At 42.5% G+C, this 21,214-nt stretch overlaps 1 non-coding gene across 1 annotated transcript; it reads left to right on the top strand.

The window, feature by feature from the left end:
* The first annotated feature begins 20,787 nt into the window (after positions 1 to 20,787).
* Positions 20,788 to 20,860, top strand: TRNAE-CUC. Its single transcript has one exon. It is a non-coding gene; the product is annotated as a tRNA-Glu (tRNA).
* Positions 20,861 to 21,214: the final 354 nt, after the last annotated feature.

The raw sequence follows: 21,214 nt of genomic DNA, 5'->3' as shown, positions 1-21,214 counted from the left end.
TTTTGCTGCAAATACCAAACAACTTGACTAATTTTGGCTTAAAAACACTGGGGTTTATTTGAATCATCCAGAAAGAATTCTGGGAGAGAACAGTCCTAAAACTCATATGGTAACTCAGTGATGCCATCAGAAACCCAGTTGGTAAATGTTTAACAACCATCCTGAAGGGAAAGTCCTGATATGTCATATTTGCCAATTTCCATAGTGTACATACTTCCACCATGGCTTGATTTTAAACCTCCAACGTGATATAACTGACTTTGGAGTTGGGAAGAAATACTCAGTAGCACACCATTACAGAGTATTTCCACCATGCATGTAATAGATGTAACTAACCTTAAGAGCATTAGATAATAGTAAAATGTAATAGAAGAATTAGGAAATTAGGAGCTTAGGGCATTATCTTTGTTTTAATAGAATTTATTTAATTGTAAGTTTATATAAAGTAATTTTTAGTAATGGCTGTGCTGAGGGGACTTCCCTGGTGGTCCAGTGGTTAAGACTCCGCGCTCTCAACGCAGAGGGCCCGGTTCAATCCCTGGTCAGCGAACTAGGTCCCGCATGCCGCAGCTAAGAGCCCGCATGCCACAACTAAGACCAGGCCCAGCCAAATAAATAAATAAATAACTTTAAAAAATAATAATAATAGCTGTGCTGAACAACAGGCTTGCAAAATTTCTGGAAATTTAACAGTCAGCTTTCGCAAGCTGGTATAGCCATGTCCCACATACCACTGAATGCAGGTTCTTTACATCATTTTGCTCTTCCATCTTCTAGGTGCACACTTTTCATCTGCGTGCTTGTTGCCTTATGGTCGCAAGAAGGCTGCTGCCCTTCCAAACCTCACATGTGCATGCCAGGAAAGGAGAAGAAAAAGGGGGGACACTTCCCTGGAGGTCCAGTTGTTAACACTTCACCTCCCAGTGCAGGGAGTGTGGGTTCAATCTCTGGTCAGAGATCTAAGATCCCACATGCCTTGCGGCCAAAGAACCAAGACATAAAGCAGAAGCAGTATTGTAACAGATTCAATAAAGACTTTAAAAGTGTTCCACATGAAAAAAAACCTTTAAAAAAAAAAAAGAAAAGGGGTGAAATAGCAAAAGCAGCATGCCAATTTTTTTAAAAATACTTTTGCCCAAAGCCCCACTCGGAGGCTTCTGTTTATGGCTTGCTTGCTGGAATTGTCCACATGTGCCTAGGCCAAAGATGGCTACGCAGAAAGGAATCACGAATGAAGGCTGGGTTGGCCAACTAAATGGATCTGCTATAACAATAAAAACATCTATGGAACTCCAACTTTTAACACACCATACCATGCTCAGCACAATGACACAGAGATGAAAATAGAGTGGTTCAAGACTCAGTGCTTGCCCTAAAAGATTCTTGGAAGGTAAGACATACACACATGGAAATATAGCCAGCAACTCTCCTTGAACAGCACACTGAGACCCGAGTGTTGGCACAGAAGCTAAGTACCTCTGGACCTGGCAGAGGCAGGCATCACTCTGGACTGGGTGGTCCATTTCAACAGAAGGGCTCATCAACACATAAAGAGAAGTCAGTTCAAACAAGTAACTGCCAACAGGTTTATAAATTCTGCTTAATTTGAATCATTAATTAGTACACATGAGCATGGCCTTTGTACACTCCCCAATTTTAGTTATCTTAGCTAATTGCATGGGAGGCTGAAATTTGTGTGGAAATACGTGGACTAAAATTAAATTGCTCTCTCTGCAATGACCTACCTGCTTTTTCTAGGTAACAGATAATTATCATTTTTCTAAGCGTAGTCCAATACTCTTCAAAGCCCTCTGGGATCACAATACTGGTATCAAGTGGTTTTTCAAGTGTTCCATTTTTTAAAACTTCCGTCTTTCTATGCAAGGAAGAACATGACCACAGTGGCTTAAAGCATCATGTGAATATTTCCAAATGATGATCGTAATACTGATTTGAATATTATTGCCATTCCCCTGGAAATTTCTATCACCATCAAGGTTGAATTATATTATGCCTGTATTTCTTTAAATGTTCAGAGCTCTCTCCTGCGCCTAGGCAGAGTGGAGGACCCTCACTCTTAGCACGAACAGACGTCACCTAAGCCAACAAGAATGAAGGTTGCTCTAAGTTGCTGAGCTATACAAGCCTTCGGGGCTGTGGAGTCAGGCCATCAATTTTGCCTGATGTGAAAGGTTATTCTCTTACTGCCTTTCAGTTTTGCCCTTTTAGCTCTGTACGGGTCACCACTGAATTCCTGCCTTAAAAAATCTGGCATAATGGCCTGTTGGGCACAATGATAGGTATGGAAAGTTCAGAGAAATTTTGACTACAAGGTCCTTCAGGACCTGTGACAGACAAATAACAGCGCCCTCTCCCCCCCCGGGTAACCTAGAAACCTTTCTTTTCCCCACCACCCTGCCTTTCTCCCCACAGTACTCACTATGCCCATATAAAAATAATACATTAACCAGCCGTTGCTGCTGCATACCTGACTTCCCCAAACACACTGCCTTACAGCAGCGAAAATGTCCTTTTCTAGCTCCTAGGAGTTTCTGGGACAGCCCAGGATGTGGGTCAGCTTAGCCTGGCTGAGCCTTCCAGTGGGGTTCAGGCCTGCTCTCTGGGTCTCTACCTCTCTTTGGACCAGCAGCTCCCTGGTGCACGGTCACGGTCCTTGTCAATAAGTAGACACTGAATGCCTGTGACTATCCCACTAGTCACCTGGGGGCTAAGATAGGGGTAACACTCTAAAGAAAAATGTAGTAATGGAATCAGTTTGCACAAACACACTCGGCATAGCTGGTTGATAATGCAAAACATTACATGATTAAAAGTGAGAATGGGAATGGATAGGTAGGATTTTGATAGATCTAAGCAAGGGCATTTTCAAAAGAAGAAACACATCTAAGGGAGGCAAAGGGTCTATATGGGAATGAGTGTTATCTCAAACATACATCGGGCTTCCCTGGTGGCGCAGTGGTTGAGAGTCCGCCTGCCGATGCAGGGGACACGGGTTCGTGCCCCGGTCTGGGAGGATCCCACATGCCGCGGAGCGGCTGGGCCCGTGAGCCATGGCCGCTGAGCCTGCGCGTCCGGAGCCTGTCCTCCGCAACGGGAGAGGCCACAACAGTGAGAGGCCCGCGTAACGCATAAAAAAAAAAAAAAAAAAACATACATCATCCTAACTTTTTTTTTTTAATTTTTTTGGCTGTGCTTCATAGCATTCAGGATCTTAGTTCCGCAACCAGAGATCGGACCGGTGCCCCCTGCATTGGAAGCACAGGGAAGTCCCACATCATCCTAACTTTTATAAGGTGAGCTATGAATAAGGTGAATCAGTAGACTGCTTATACGTTGGCCCTGTTTCTCAATCCCTAATTTTTAACTATCTTTCCATTACTTGATTTGTTAATAATAATAATTGTAGAATGGCACAAAAAGAGGAATTCTTCAGAATGCTTTTATAACATAAACATTCATAGTATCTAAACAATTGATTTGTTTTATAGATTCAGGCTTCTTTAAAACCAGAAACACCTTCCTACAGAGACTTTTATTCACATGTAAAGAAATCACAGCCAAGGAAACAGTGACTGAAGGATTTCATTCTAGGCAGGAGGAGACCTCAGTCACTCAGTTCTGTGGTCCCCTGGCAGTGGCGATGCATGCAAAGATTACTTATGTCTTTTATTCATTTCAAGTGAAGTCTGGAAGAATAGACATTTAAAGACTGCGCTGGTTTGGATCCAGTTCCTAAGTTTTGCCTCCAGGGGATTCAGAACTCTGGCCATTGGACTGAACTGGATTCCAAGAGCTGGAAGGTCACTGAACCTTCTTCCTTCATGTTACAGATGCTGAAAAAGAAGCTGGGAGTTTATTCAAATAAATTTGAATAAAACTGGGACTAAAATCCAGGTCACCTGATTTCCCAGGTGAAGGCAATATTCTGCCAGTCACCTCCTGGGTCCCTCTTGTGCTCCCAGAGCATTTCCTGTAAGCCCTCTCCTCCCACCAGCTTCTGCAAAGCAAAGTCAACTCTTCAGAACAGGCACGAGAGCCTTGACTTCAGACAGAACTCATTTCAAATCACACTCATTTAAAAAGGACACCCATTTGCTGGGTGTCCTTGGGCAAACTGCATGAACGTTCTCTGCTTCCACTTCCTCTCTGTAAAAGGGTGTTAATGATATCTAACTTGCAGCGTTATTAGAAGAGCAAATACAATAACACACTGCACAGGGCCTGGCCTGTAGGAGCAGAACTACAAATAGTGGTTATGATGGTGACAAATAAGTGGCTCAGAGGCCAGTCCGGGGAGGATGCATGCACAGAACACTTGGTGGGGTCTTATGGCATCACCTGGCCTGAGACCTGGGTAGGTTTCTGTAGTTTTTCTGCCCTGGGACAGCAGAACTCAGTCTGCTGGGAGAGAGAAGATATGGAGGTCTCCCAGCCCTGCCAAGTACCCTGTTTGGGGACTTGGGAAAAGCAATAATCTCCCTGCTGCAGAGCAGCCACCCTGCTCACCCACCCTGCCCAGGGTGTGACCATTAACTTAATGACTCAGATGAGGATAAATGTACCGTTGGAGTGGGATGGAGAGAGTAATGGATCTTGAGATTCAGAGATTTCCCTGAGGATAGGGAGATAGATTTCCCAGAAGGTAGATGGAGATGTGCTCCATGGAGACGGGAAGAATGGGATGCTTGATAAAAGGGTCCTGAAGGGCGGGGACCAGTGTGGGGAGAAGGACCCCTGTGGAGAGCCTGCTGGCCTATAGGGAAAATTATACTGGACAGTGTTCAGTTTCCTCCTCCAATGTTTTAAGTCTCCTGATTCACCCCCACATTCGTGAGGACAATTTAATCCAAGCTTGAGGGATAATATAATGGAGAACAAAGCATCAAGAGAATAATGAAAAGGGGGACCTGCCTGAATTGTCTTGGAGATAAATGTTGGGTTCTACAGGCGTACACACATCCCAAGGACCTACATGAATTATTAGAGCTAGCACTGCTGAAATCCCGAAGGAAAACAAATATATTCTCCTGTCCCACCCTGTCTCATAATTTGAGAGGTTCTCTTGCATGTTGGAGACCATCCTGCACATTACTGTACAGAAAGTGTTAATTCCTACCCTTCACCCCATCTTTAAATATGGCACTGTATGGCGAATATATCAAAAAAGCAGACTCACAGATATAGGGAACAAACTAGTGGTTACCAGTGAGGAGAGGGAAGGGGGGAGGGGCAATATAGAGGTAGGGGATTAACAGGTACGAACTATTAGGTATAAAATAAGCTACGAGGGTATATTGTACAACATGGTGAATATAGCCAATATTATATAATAGCTATAAACGGAGTATAACCTTTAAAATTTGTGACTCACAGTATTGTATACCTGTAACATATAATATTATACATCAACTATACTTCGATTTTAAAAAAATGGCACCATATGGTCATTGGAAATAAGAAAGGGTCCATTAGAAAGCCCAGAGATAAACCCACGCACACATGGTCACCTTATTTTTGATAAAGGAGGCAAGAATATGAAATGGAGAAAAAGCCTCTTCAATAAGTGGTGCTGGGAAAACTGGACAGCTACATGTACAAGAATGAAATTAGAACACTCCCTAACACCATACACAAAAATAAACTCAAAATGGATTAAAGACCTAAATGTAAGGCCAGACACTATAAAACTCTTAGAGGAAAACACAGGCAGAACACTCTATGACATAAATCACAGCAAGATCCTTTCTGACCCACCTCCTAGAGAAATGGAAATAAAAACAAAAATAAACAAATGGGACCTAATGAAACTTCAAAGCTTTTGCACAGCAAAGGAAACCATAAACAAGACAAAAAGACAACCCTCAGAATGGGAGAAAATATTTGAAAATGAAGCAACTGACAAAGGATTCATCTCCAGAATTTACAAGCAGCTCATGCAGCTAAATATCAAAAAAAAAAAAACAGTCCAATCCAAAAATGGGCAGAAGACCTAAATAGACATTTCTCCGAAGAAGATATACAGATTGCCAACAAACACATGAAAGAATACTCAACGTCATTAATCATTAGAGAAGTGCAAATCAAAACTACAATGAGGTATCACCTCACACCGGTCAGAATGGCCATCTTCAAAAACTCTACAAACAATAAATGCTGGAGAGGGTGTGGAGAAAAGGGAACCCTCTTGCACTGTTGGTGGGAATGTAAATTGATACAGCCACTATGGAGAACAGTACAGAGGCTCCTTAAAAAACTAAAAATAGAACTACTATATGACCCAGCAATCCCACTACTGGGCATATACCCTGAGAAAACCATAATGCAAAAAGAGTCATGTACCACAATGTTCATTGCAGCTCTATTTACAATAGCCAGGACATGGAAGCAACCTAAGTGTCCACTGACAGATGAATGGATAAAGAAGATATGGCACATATATACAATGGAATGTTACTCAGCCATAAAAAGAAACGAAATTGAGTTATTTGTAGTGAGGTGGATGGTCCTAGAGTCTGTCATACAGAGTGAAGTAAGTCAGAAAGAGAAAAACAAATACCATATGCTAACACATATATATATGGAATCGAAAAAAAAACAAAAAACAATGGTTCTGAAGAACCTAGGGGCAGGACATGAATAAAGACGCAGATGTAGAGAATGGACTTGAAGACACGGGGAGGGGGAAGGGTAAGCTGGGACGAAATGAGAGAGTGGCATGGACATATATACACTACCAAATGTAAAATAGATAGCTAGTGGGGAGCAGCCGCATAGCACAGGGAGATCAGCTTGGTCCTTTGTGACCACCTAGAGGGGTGGGATAGGGAGGGTGGGAGGGAGACGCAAGAGGGAGGAGATATGGGGACATATGTATATGTATAGCTGATTCACTTTGTTATAAAGCAGAAACTAACACATCATTTTAAAGCAATTATACTCCAATAAAGATGTTAAAAAAAAAAAAAAAAGAAAGGGCCCATTGCCCAGCCATATACCTCTCAGTGACCACACAAAGGTCAGAGAGAAGGCTAGAATTACCACCTGTTAGAACACTGCAACTCTCTCTTAAAGGTAAGTTCCTATAACCTTGTTAAGCCTCAGTTTCCCCATCTGTAAAATGGAAATAAAAGCTCGACCTCATATGGATATCACAGGGCTTAAATGAGCAGCCCCAGTTAAAGCACCTGTGCAGCACCTGGCATGTGGCAGGTTTCATGTTAGTTTTCTTCTTCTACACCTCAGTAACTCACCAAGGTCAACCCTCAAGTTTACATGTGAAAAAATGAGTGCTTCCAACAGCACTGTGACAGAAGCCTAAAGTTGGGGCTCCCAAAGGAAGCTTCTAAAAGAGTACCTATAGCAGCCTATTCAGAAAGGATATTCTGACAGGAAACTGTTTCTAGGAATAGGGCACAGTGTTATTTCCAGGAATAAAAATCACTAGTTAGAAAACCGAGGCAGCTGGATGTTGTTCAAAGTTCTCCCAAACTGGGCTGGTTCCTATCAAGGTGTCGGGGCCTGGGCAAACGTGTAATGTGAGGGTTGCCTTAAAATAGATGAAAAGAGACTTTAAGGGAAAAGAAGCCCCAGAGTGGCAATCTAAGGGTGCTGGCAGACAGAGAAGGCACAGTCCACAGCTGGGGCTTGGTGATGAGAGGGAGGGGGAGGACCTGGGGGTCAGGGGCTAATGAGAGGACTGACCATGGAGTGCCCTGACTGCTCGCTGGAGCTCTTTCGAAGAAACTGTTGGCAGAGTGACCTTGGTCTCTTTAACTTTAATGAGCCCTGACCAGATGCCAGTAAGTTAGGAACTCAGGACCATGACTTCACTCCAGGCCAGCCAGTGCTGCCAGGTGGACAGGAGGCTCCAAACTCCAGGGGTTCAGCCTTTAGGAATCCCCTTTCTGGAATCACTCCTGATGGGTTGTGCTGTGGAACTCAGCACACTGTCTTCTCCCTCCCTGTAGGACCCTGGAGATTGTCAAAACGCAAGCTGGTCCCACTCAGCTGCTGAGTCTAGGAAAGGAGAGCCAAGGAGTTACGGACATGGCTCTGAGGGTTTTTTCATCATCTGAAGGTTCAATATTTAGAGCAATATTGATTCGATTTATCTAGTGTTGTAATGATCCATTGGTTGCTAGGCAACAGAGTTCTTGCTTCCCTGTTTTCTGCGGGGCTCATGGGAGTTTGACTACCAAAGAGATTACTTTGTGTATATGAAACTAAATGGACCATAGGTGCCATACACAGGTGGAGGAATACCGTTTTACTGGGCAACATTAAGACCACGTTTCCTATCATATCTCGGTAACTGCAATTCAACCTCTAGAACAACAGGGCCATTCATATTCACGTGCCCCTACAAGATACCGGCTGAGAACAATCTGACACAAAGTTGTGCTGATGCATAAAACCCTATGTTGTGTGCTTACCGTTCCACCCTCATAAAGTTCAGACCTGCACTGGGGCAAGAATACGTTTCTGCCTCCCCATTCTGGTCCCCTCCATACCCCACAGTGATAACCAAAAATAGCAACCTGGATTATAAAGGGCAAATTCTGGTTTGCACTTAAATCTTGCTATGGCAGGGTCTTTCCTCATTTCTCTTATCCCATCTTCTCCCAACTCACCCCAAAACTGCCTCCCTTTGGGGAAGGCTCTTTTGTAAGTCCTTTCACTGTTTCTTTAAAATCCCAAGTCAGAAGCAGCAGGCAGACAAGGCACTGTCAGCTTGGGCTGTATGGTTCAGTGACTTGGCATTAATGATGTTTATTTTGGAACCTGCGTGATGGCCTGACCTATTTTAGTATCTCTGCTTTAACCACACCTCCCTCCCCTATTTTTCCAATTAGAAATGAAGGCAGAAGGGACTGTGGGGAGGCTGGGGAAGGCAGGGAGGGAAAAACCTGGAGCTCACAGCTCTAGGAGTCACACCTGAAGCCGCCCAAGTTGACCATAACACTAACCACTGTCATAAAGGTGACTTGAAGCCCTTCTGGAAAGGCTGGAATTCAGGGCTGTGTCCACAAAATGGGAAGAGTTTCCAGAGGCCCTGCTCTGCCCAGGTTCCCCGGTGCGGGGTGGCGGGGGACCAGGAAATACACAAACCAAAGGCCACATTTGGTATTGTTCAGCGTTTTCCTCCCTGGAAAGACCTGTTCGGGGAGAGAAATGATCTGGTTCTTCCAAAGAGAAAAGCTATCGGGAGGAGGGGGAGAAGGAGAGAGAGGCAAGTGCAGGCAAATAGCCAACTACACACATTCACGGATAGCAGGAATGCAAAACAGATGCTGTGTAGGAAAATAAACCACTGCCCTGGGAGCATCAGCATCAGCCTCTGGAGAATAGGGTTTCTCAGATCCAGGCGAATAACACAGCAAGTCACCGAAAACTGCATACACATCATAACTCACCCTAAGGAACGGCCCTTCTGGGTTGCCTGGTCCCCCGTCTCCACATCTTTCTCGTTGCTGAGTGGTAGCCAGCATTCCTCTGAATCGATGTTATCCTGCCTCTTTAACTAAGACTGAGGAGTTGTTCTCACCCACACCAGAGCTCCTTCCCTGTGATGGAAAGCAGGAGCAGCAAGACCTGCAGCTCCAAAGAGGCAGACGGTGGCCCTATAAGCCCTGTCCTACGGCTCTAGTGGAATGTATTCCACGAGAGTAGGGGTTGCGAGAAAGCAAAAGGACCCAGGCCACTACGTGAAGACCCTAACAGAACAGTTGTAGCACTCATGGAACAATGCTGACATCAAGGTCAGTGTATAGAGGACCCATGGCAGCTGCTGCTGTGGGCAACTCAGGATCCCATTAATGGCTACCAAGAAGATGCTATGCTTAAATGCAAATCAAAAGAGGTACTACTCACGCCGGCCAGAAGAGCCATCATCAAAAAGTCTGCAAACAGCAAATGCTGGACAGGATGTGGAGAAAAGGGAACCCTCCTACACTGTTGGTGGGAATGTAAGTTGGTTCAGCCACTGTGGAAAACAGTATGGAGGTTCCTCAGAAAACTAAAAATAGAATTACCATATGATCCAGCAATCCCACTCCTGGGCATATACCCAGACAAAACTAAAATTCAAAAAGATACATGCACCCCTATGTTCATAGCAGCGCTATTCACAATAGCCAAGACATGGAAACAACCTAAATGTCCATTGACAGATAATTGGATAAAGAAGATGTGGTATATATATACAATGGAATAGTACTCAGCCATTAAAAAAGAACAAAATAATGCCATTTGTAACAACATGGATGCAAGTGGAGATTATCATACTAAGTGAAGTAAGTCAGAAAGAGAAAGACAAATACTGTATGATATCACTTATATGTGGAATCTAAAATATGACACAAATGAACCTAGGTACAAAACAGAAACAGACTCCCAGACATAGAGATCAGACTTGTGGTTGCCAAGGTTGTGGGGGGGAGAGGGATGGACTGGGAGTTTGGGGTTGGTAGATGCAAACTATTACATGTAGAATGGATAAACAACAAGGTCCTACCTATAGCACAGGGAACTATTATCCAATCTCCAGGGATAAACCATAATGGAAGAGAATATTTAAAAAAGAATGTCTATATGTATGTAACTGAGTCACCTTGCTGTACAGCAGAGATTGACACAACATTGTAAATCAAATCTACCTCAATTAAAAAAAAAAAGAAGATGTTGTGCTGTGCTTGAACCACCCGGGATGCGCCAAGGGGAGAAAAAGAGGATACAGAAGACGAGGGGTCCCAGCACTGGCTGAGACAGAGGTCAGAGGTATGACATCTCCTCCCACTGGGTTGGGGTCTAGGAAGCAAATCCACAGGAGTTAACATAACTCAACCCATCAAAGGGCCACAAGAACATAAAGGGCCAAGTGAGTCTTAAGAGAAATAAAATTAAGGAGCAAGTGTCCACTGTGGGAAGTCACTAAAGTTGAAGGTAGTGATTAAGTCCAGCTAGCAAATTTCTCCCTGAGAACTGAGCCCACAGAGAAAGTCTTATATTCTTTAAATCAACAACTTCTATGACCCCTGAACTGTATTGCCAAAATCAGAAATAGTCCTTTTTCTAAGCATTCTTCTTTGCTTTTCTGAATCTCCTTTTAGAATTTCACATGGCAGGGAGGCACTGCAATATTGTGGGTCCCAAAATATCTTTCAGGAACGCAAGCTGGAAATATCAACCTGTCAGACATTGTCTTAAGTTATTAACTTGTCTGGTGGATGCCTTGGGAGGCTTGGGGACATCTGGCCAGGCATTTTTCCTCCTTCTCTATATATTTCTTTTCTTTCCCCATGTGTTTTCCTAGGACTGTGATTCACATATTTATAATTAAAGCAGAAAAGGGGGAAGGAGTGTTCTTACCCCATTCCAGGCAAGGCTTTCACCTCTGGAATCTAGATTAACAATGATACATATTGAGGTCCTGGAGGGATATGGAAGGAGGAGAATGACAAGAAAAAGAAGGAAGAAGAGGAGGAATAGTAGGATTTCACTGCAAATTATATTTCCAGTTCCCAGACCCCGAAGGTCATTGAAATTTCTTGCTCCTATATAATTCTATAATGCTGAAAGAACGTATCTTTTTCTAAGTGGAATCAGGTTTAATGGAGGAATATCATGCCTTAAAATTAATTAGAATAAATTAATTCCTTAAGGAAACATACTAGCAAAGCATGAGAAAACTAAGGGTACCCAGTACTGATGTGCCGATGAAGAGGCGTGATCATAAGGATGTCAGCTGATAAGAACTCCTGCCGCGTCTACACACACAGGTGGCTTTAAAAGATATCACACTTCTGATGGCTGGATCACAACCCACCAGTTAGTAACTGCCTGGTTGCTTGACTGAATTCAGGCAGTCTGTTTTGAAAACAGCCCACACTCTACCTAAGAGCATAACTTTTGAACCAGTTTGCTGGGTGCTCTGTTTACTGCTCTGCCCAAGCTCAAACGGTGGGGTGGATGACAACTTCAAGTTCAAACTGAGCTAAGAAAATTGGTTGAAGAAGAGAGTTAACAGAAATTCCAACAGTGGGGAGAGCATCAAACTAGGGCCGCTGGTTGACAGCTAAGTCCCTTTAAAGAGAGACACTGAACTGAGACAGTGGAACTGCCAGAGAGAAAGCCAGGTGATTCTAGAAAATTCCATCCTAACACATACCACAGGAGTCAGGATGCAACCCTAAAAAACAGGAAGAAGGAACCAGCGAGGCAGTCTGATTGCTTCGCATGGGGATTTGGCAAGGTGGGATTATCACTCAGTGACATGTCAGCACTCTACACGGAACGTCATTTCTATTTTCGCAATCGAGAAGTTTTTAGGAAGAGCACTCTTGATGTACTGCTCAACTGACCTTTTGTTAGTTCCGGGAGAAGAGCAGAGAAGTCTGCCGAGAGCTGGCTGCTTATTCTAAACAGCTGGGCTGGAGTTGGAATGACATAAATGTAGACATCCATTTCTAGCACCTCACACTAGTAACACAGCTCCAGGGAAAGGCAGGGGACTGACTCCTTTCTAATTAGCCAGAGAAGCTTATGATAAGAACCCCAGGAGTTCCTTATCCCAAAATATCACTTGTCACATGAGCACATGGGCCCACGAATGCGCCCTGAAGGAGATGGATGAGTGGTGCCAGTTCTAAATCTCCTATGGGGTTCCCCTTGACAGGCTGCTCTCATGATTTAGGGCACCATCAGTGGCCCTGGTTTGATTCATCACTTGGTGATTCATTCATAGCTTGGTGAACAAGCTATGGTTCCTGTTTTATAACACCCTTTCCATTTCTCTCCTTTGAAGAGAGAGAAATAGGTGATGAAAGCCAGGTTTTGGAACAGAATTCTGGCTTTTTCCTGCCAGAATTAGCACTGGGTAAGAAGGAGAAGCAAGCTATCAGATCAATTTCAGGGAAGACTATGCATATTGACAAAGCAATGCCCATTTATATCAAATATGTCACTTCTATTATTTCACGTATCGGTATGATAAGTACTATAAATAGCCACAGCAACATATGACCAAGTGAGTGGATTTTTCTACCTAAACACTATGATTAATTTAAAATAAGCACATTTGATTTTTTTTAAGTTAAATTATATTTTGACCCTTAAGTATATAGACTTGTTACCATATTGAATCTTACATTTCTGTCCTAAAATTTATTATCACGATTTTGAATGTTGTCACGTAGTCTGTTTTGGCTATTGTAAGTCCCTACAGTTCTTATTTTTACAATATTTTTAAGCAACAGTTACTGTTTTTTGGTTTTTTTGTTTTTTTTAATTATTGTTTTTATGACAGAAGCAATACATGAGCATTATAGTGAGCTTAGAAAAGTAAAATTTCAGGCTAATATAAAGAAAAAATTAGCTATTATACTATTACTCAGAGATAATCATGGTTCATAACTTGTTGAATTTTATGTATTTACACATAATGTATTTACATATTATACAAAAATATATAAATTGGGATCATCTGATATAAAGGTAACATAGCAACATTTTGTCTTTTTCTATGAATAGCCTTCATCCTAGTCAGCACTCATCAGCCCCTGATGCCCAGCTACCTGGAGGGGTTTATTAGAGAAAGAAAGCATAGAAGGAAACAAAGTAAAGTTCAGCTTCTAGAATTCAAAACTAGGATTTTGTAGCAGATAATACCTTGCAATCCCAGGCATTATCTAAAGAAAGTTTTGTCTAAATTTCTCTAATCTCCCTGGCCCCAAACATCCCAAACCAACTGTTTTTATGATCTAGACTAAAGATATGTATTTAAGAGAGGTCCAGCTAGAAAGAGGAAGGGGGAAATTCCACCCTCCCATGTAGGTGTGCCCATTTTCCCCTCTTCAGCCTGAGAGGGGCAGGTATTTAGGTGGATGAAGGTACTATGGAGAGCAAAGGAGACTGTCTTAGTGCATTCAGGCTGCTGTAAGAAAAATACCATAGATTGGGTGGCTTATAAACAACAGAAACTTTATTTCTCACAGTGCTGGAGACTGGGAAGTCTAGATCAAAGCTCTGGCAGATTCCGTGTCTGATGAGAACCTGCTTCCTGGTTCACAGGTGGCCCTGACAGGTGGTGCCCCCATGCTAGAAGGGACAAGGGAGCTCTCTGGGGTCTCTTTTTTAAGGGCTTTCATCCCATTCATGATGGATTCACTCCCATGACCCAATCATCTCCCCAAAGCCCCGCCTCCAAATACCATCACACTAGGGATTAGGCTTCAAAATATGAATTTGGGGGATGCAAACATTCAGTCTACAGCAGAGACCCTAGGTCTCATTCTTCACCTAGGACTTCAAAACATGCCTCTGAAGCTTCTCTTGCACCATCTTGGGGCACAGTCGTGTCTATATGGCTGCAGAGCATCAATCAGGGAGGGAGGACACCTTGCGGTGTGGCTCTCCTGAGCTGCTCTGGGTGCCTGGATAGCAGGAATACAGAGTAGAGAGCTAGATGGGCTGCCCAGGGATGTGGCTGAGCAAGATGAGTCTGCTATAGACACCAGGACGCAGCACCCGCTCCAGGCCAGTAGGCTGAATAGAGGATAGTGTAGAAGCTCAAAGATCATTTTTTATACAAAGGCTATCAGATCACTGCCTTTTTTGAACTTATAATATTGATTCAGCTCTGGCAATTAGACAATGTCTTCTGGAAAATGTTTTCCCACAAAGGGCAAAAGGTAAATTTCCTAGATCCTTACAGTTCCTAGAATAGTTTGCTTCTACCTTCAACCATAAACGAAAATTTAGCCTGGTTCAAAAACCATGGATCTAAACAATTTCCCTATAAGACCAGGAGATGTTATTCCATCATCTTTTATCATTTAAGGTTAAAGAGCAGAAGTCTGGGGCTTCCCTGGTGGTGCAGTGGTTGAGAGTCGGCCTGCCGATGCAGGGGACACGGGTTCGTGCCCCGGTCTGGGAGGATCCCCCATGCCGCAGAGCGGCTGGGCCCGTGAGCCATGGCCACTGAGCCTGCATGTCGGGAGCCTGTGCTCTGCAACGGGAGAGGCCACAGCAGTGAGAGGCCTGTGTACCGTAAAAAAAAAAAAAAAAAAAAAAGAGTCGAAGTCTGAAGCCAGACTGAATTTTTGTTCTCTTGTGGTAAAACTGATTTTATTTTCTGCCTGGATATGTAAATAATTTTGAGTGGCTGATTTTATTTTTTTAATATAAATTTATTTATTTATTTGTATTTTTTATTTTTGGCTGTGCTGGGTCTTTGTTGCTGCGTGCAGGCTTTCTCTAGTTGTGGTGAGTGGGTGCTACTCTTCGCTGCGGTACACAGGCTTCTCACTGCGGTGGCTTCTCTTGTTGCAGAACACGGGCTCTAGGTTGCAGAGCATGGGCTCTAGGTGCGTGGGCTTCAGTAGTTGTGGCACGCAGGCTCAGTAGTTGTGGCTCTCGGGCTCTAGAGCACAGGCTCAGTAGTTGTGGTGCATGGGCTTAGTTGCTCCGTGACAGGTGGGGTCTTCCCAGACCAGGGCTTGAACCCGTGTCCCCCGAATTGGCGGGTGGATTCTTAACCACTGCGCCACCAGGGAAGTCCCAAGTGGCTGATTTTAATTCTTAGAATTTTTTTTAATGGCCAGGATATGAGCGAGTGTGTGTGTGTGTGTTGCCTGGAACATAGCAAGCCATTTCAATCTTTAAATTCAGATGTTTTTTCAAATTCATATAGATTCCTTCAACATACTTTCGATCTTTACATTTTATTCTATTTGTTCTGTTTCTTTCCTCAGAAATCTCTATAATTCCTAAGTTTAATCTTTGTTTCATGCCTTCCAAATCTGTCAAATTCTTCTTGCTTTTATCTATTAGTTCTTTTCCCCTGGGCTCTGAGAGAGCTTCTCAAGTTTGCCTTGGAATTTTCATCTTGGCACTCGTATCAGTTTCATTGATTTCTCCTTTTAGTGCTTCTTTCTCCCTTTCTGCCTCAGTTTGTTAAATTTGAATCTCATCCCATTAGACCCTTCACCTCTTACATTTTGTCTTATTGTTTTGCTTCTTCTTTAATCAAGGTCATGCCTTCTTGCAACTATTGTGGTCAACAAATAGTTTCTAAAAAGTTCTTTTTGTTCTTGCAGTAAATATTTCCAGAACTATATTTCTCCACTGAGTACACTGAGAGGTGGTCCCCTTTCCTTATTCTGTGGCATATTTTCCAACCAGCCTATGTTAATTTTTATAATATTCTCATCTTGAAAATAGAAGAGTATAATTGGGATCTCTCAATAGATTTTAGTGTGAATTTATGTGGGTTCTACTCACAAGCCCCCTAAGTGCCAGGAGATCCCCTTCTTCATCTAACTCTAATGGGAACATTGGTTAGTATAGCTCTCAGCTCATATTTAGGATCTGATATGCATTTATCTGGTCCTAACTTTTGTTTTCTCCCATCCCCACAGCTTGGTCCTCTAATATTGAGAAATAATGGAATATATGCTTATTGATTAGGATGTGGATGTAGTAAAAAATAGACCCAAAAGTTTATGAGAGCTCAAATACAGTAGATATATATATTTCTAACTCGTGTAAAAATTCCAGAGTTCCTGAATGTCATCAGGCAGCTCTCCTCCAGGTGGTGACTCAGGGACTCAGACTCTGTGGATTTCCATCCAGAAGATGGAGGAAGAGAAAGGGAACAGGGAAGAGGCACAGTCTCTTATACAAATCTCCAGACTACTTTCTAGAGCTGCACAAATCACATCCACTCACATGTCACTGAACACAACTAATCCATGACCACATCTAGCTACGAGGAAAGCTGGAAATGCAGTCCAGCTATGTATTCAAGAAGAAGAGAAGGAGACATTTTGGTGAACAAGTCTGCCACATTTTTCAGAACAAAATCACTAGTACATACGGTTATACAGATTTTCCCTGCTTTCTCTCCTTATCAACACTGCTATTCTTGATCGTGGAAGATACAACTCTCGTTTATTCAACTATTAATACTATGACTTCTCTGCATCCTTAGTTCTTGGATATTTTGCTTAAGATAGTCCATTCATCCCAGCCTCAGCCCCTATAATGCAAACTCTATACCCAGGCCAGGAAGACTTACATCATGATAGAAATTAATCAGAAAAAATGAAACAGAGAGGAGGAGGTGTCCAAGACAAACTAATCCCTTTTCTTTAAATACGTGGGAACACTCTTAGCTTTTCTATAGCAACAGAGGCAAAACAAAGCAATCTCACTGGGCTAACATACCTCTAGCTCAGTAGTTCTCAAACTGTGGTCCTTGGACCAGTAGCACCAGCACCACCGGAAACTCTGGGAATGAGGCCTGGTAAACCTGTGTTTTAACAAGCCCTCAGGTGATTCTGTCACACAGTCAAGTGTGACAACCACCACTCTGATTTAAACTTGGCTTCGACCTGGGCCATAGCAAAGTACCCTATGTCAACTCGTAGCACTCCATTTTAGTTGTAAGCAAACCACCTAAGAGGAATATTTGGAATTCTAACCTTGAAAAACTAAAAATATAGAGCAATGATAAAACTTTGACACTAATTCTCTAATTCTGTGTGCTAGATCAAAATGACCATCAGTGATGAACATAGAATCACAAAATATCTGATATAAAAGGTATCTCAGAGATCATCAAGTCCACTCACCCATTTTATGAACTGGAAAATTAAGGTCCAAGAAGAGTATGTGGATCTCCCAAGGTGCCACCTCTGGTTGGCGGGAGAGCCAGTCCCAGAACCCAAGACTCCTGATTCTTGGTCCAGCTCTCTTTCTCATGAGAACATGTTTGTAAAGCCCTCTGAAAAATATAAAGTGCACAGTGGTTGCATTATACGAATATTGCATTGAGTTCAGATCATTTGAATTCCAAATCTTAAAGAGCCAAAGTTAAACGTACGTGTAAATTTGTTCTCTAAGCCCTGTCCAAATGCAAATAAAAAATGAATGAACAGCATTGCCTTAGAATTACAGAACACTTCAGAACATTGATATTGATATTAAGAAATGCAATGAAGAAGCATCAGGCAGCAGCCTCTGATATCTCCTTTTTGTATTTTCTTCCAAAATGTATGTGATGTCATAGAAATCTGAGATAAATTTCCACTAACTGTAGGGTCAATAGACCTACATAGAGAAAAGCAATCTGTGAGTTCCATATACCCTATTTCACAAAAAGAAAGACTCAAGTATCACAGAGTGAAGTATGTCAGAAAGAGAAAAACAAATACCATATGCTAACACATATATATGGAATCATTTAAAAAAAAAAAAAAAAGGGCTTCCCTGGTGGCGCATTGGTTGAGAGTCCACCTGCCAACGCAGGGGACACGGGTTCGTGCCCCGGTATGGGAAGATCCCACATGCCGCGGAGCGGCTGGGCCTGTGAGCCATGGCCACTGAGCCTGCGCGTCCAGAGCCTGTGCTCCGCAACGGGAGAGGCCACAGCGGTGAGAGGCCCGCGTACCACAGAAAAAAAAAAAAAAAGGTTCTCAAGAACCTAGGGGCAGGACAGGATAAAGACGCAGACATAGAGAATGGACTTGAGGACACAGGGAGGGGGAAGGGTAAGCTGGGACGAAGTGAGAGAGTGGCACGGACATATATACACTACCAAATGTAAAACAGATAGTGGGAAGCAGCCGCATAGCACAGGGAGATCAGCTTGGTGCTTTGTGACCACCTAGAGGGGTGGGATAGGGAGGGTGGGAGGGAGACGCAAGAGGGAAGAGATATGGGGACATATGTATATGTATAGCTGACTCACTTTGTTATAAAGCAGAAACTAACACACCATTGTAAAGCAGTTATACTCCAATAAAGATGTTAAAAAAAAAAAAAGAAAAGAAACTCAAGCACCATTAAAAGAAAGTGGGAAGCCAACAGACCCTTCTGTGACTATCTCAGGAAACTATAGCAAAAGCAACAATGAGAAAAGTGGACAACACGAATACTACTGGAGGTGATGGTAGATCAGACCCCACCCTCCACTGGCCCTGGCCTCAGCCCCACCCCAACATTCAACATCCCTCTAGAGGTTGCAACCCCCAGGAATGTGCAAGGTTGGCTGAGTCAAGACTTTCAGTTTCTGAATGCAATAAGAACCATGCACTATTGGACCTAGAAGCCAGACCTAGAACATTCCAGAGATTGAGAGCAAGTGAGGTAGCCATGGGATTGTGTCCCAGGTCACTGACAAATGGAGCTGAGTGTTCCTGGCTTGGTTTTATTGGTGGTCAGCTGCCTAGTACCCAGCTGGTTCAGACAGGATTGGAGAGGACATGGCAGCCCCATACACCATAGGGTTGCCTCTTTCCAGGAGGAGTTTCTCTTCCAGTTTATTTTTTAGGATATGAGCTGAAATAGACTTCTCTCTGCCTAAACTTTGTAAGTGGCTTAGCTGGGTCTTTAAAGAACCTTTTTTTTGGACAGCTTAATTGATGTCTAATTCATATACCACACAGTTCACCCATGTAAAGTGTGCAGTTCAATGGTTTTTAGTATGTTCACAGATTATCTACAACCATCACTGCAGCTGATTTTAGAACATTTCACCAGCGTGTAAAGAAACCCTGTACCTTTTAGCTATCACATCCTAGCAGACACTGATCTACTTTCTGTCTCTACCGATTTCCCTGTTCTGGATATTTCATATGGATGGAATCACACAGTATGTGGTCTTTTATGATTGGCCTCTTTCACTTAGCACAATGTTTTTGAGGGTCTTCGTGTTGTAGCATGTAGCAACACTCTAGTCCTTTTTATTGCTGAATAATATCCCATTCTATGGATATTCCACATTTTACTTATCGGTTGATCAGTTGATTTGGGCTTTTTCCACCTTTTGGCTATTATGAACAATTGTATTGGGAACATTAGAATTGTCATCCAGTCTGAGGGTAAAGAAATTTTGAATAAAGGAATTTCCTTAATAACTGGATACTTTTACATTGTTTCGCATAGTAATTCAATAAATACTGAACACCTGCAATGTGCAAAACAAAATGGAAGCTACTTTGAGGTTATGGTTTTTAAGAATATTTATAACAGCAGTAGTGAGAAGACCATCTCTTACAAAGCCCTTTGATATTATCTTAGGGAATCCTTATTACCGTAAGAATACTCTATGAACCAGATATTGTCAGTCCCATTTTACAGCAGATATAAGCTCTGAGAATTCAGCATCACCAACCTAGTTAGTAGAAGACAATTTGGAGAAATTCCAGTCCTATCTCTTGTTAAGATATATTTTCATCTAATTTTTATAGGGAAGATATCCTTTTAGAAACATTTTCCCACAACAGTTGAGACTTCTGCAGCTCCTTGTTATGAATCAGAGACCGGCACATTTCTCCTGTTCCAAATTCCGATAGCTCTTTTTTATACTTTTTTTTTTAACATCTTTATTGGAGTATAATTGCTTTACAATGGTGTGTTAGTTTGTGCTGTATATCAAAGTGAATCAGCTATACATCTTTTTTATACTTTTAAAAATATATCACCTTTTGTGGAGGATTCCTGGACTGAATGTCAATATTATGACATAGTATGAGTGTGTTACGTGTTCGGTAATTGCAATCATTGTTGCTTTTGTTGTGGTCATCCATTTACAATGCTCGGTGTCAGTTTATTTATCTCTTGTAAAAATAAAATACAGTGTGTGTGTGTGAAAAAATATATATATGCCTAAAAAAAAAAAGAAAGTATATGAATTTGAGAGTCTACAGTTTTAAGTAAGGGCCTACACAGTATAATAATAGCAACTTTAAATAGAATCCAGGGAATTCCCTGGTGGTCCAGTGGTTAGGACTCGGCGCTCTCACTGCCGAGGGCCCAGGTTCAATCCCTGGTCAGAGAACTAAGATCCCGCAAGCTGCACGCAGTGCAGAATGAATGAATGAATGAATAAATAAACAAAATCCAAGAGTCAGAGACCCCGAGAATAGGAGGGGCTGATAACAGAGATTCTGGGGGAAGCAAAGAGAGCTATTCTAGGGCATTCTGAGAGACAATAAAATAAGGTGAAGCAGTGTTGGGTGTCTGGAGCCAGGGATCCCAATCAGGGATCAAGGGTCAGGAGTGTGGAGCAACTCGCCTAGCGGAGTGATACCTTTGAACACCATCCTTGAGGTGGAGATTACTTCAGCTGAACCTATCTCTCATGATATTTTGCTAGACTTTGGGTACAAGTATTTGATGGATAACGTTTTAG

The sequence above is a fragment of the Phocoena sinus genome, chromosome 15 (assembly GCF_008692025.1).
Source record: "Phocoena sinus isolate mPhoSin1 chromosome 15, mPhoSin1.pri, whole genome shotgun sequence".
NCBI lineage: Eukaryota > Metazoa > Chordata > Mammalia > Artiodactyla > Phocoenidae > Phocoena > Phocoena sinus.
This window is presented reverse-complemented; position numbering and strand designations above follow the sequence as displayed.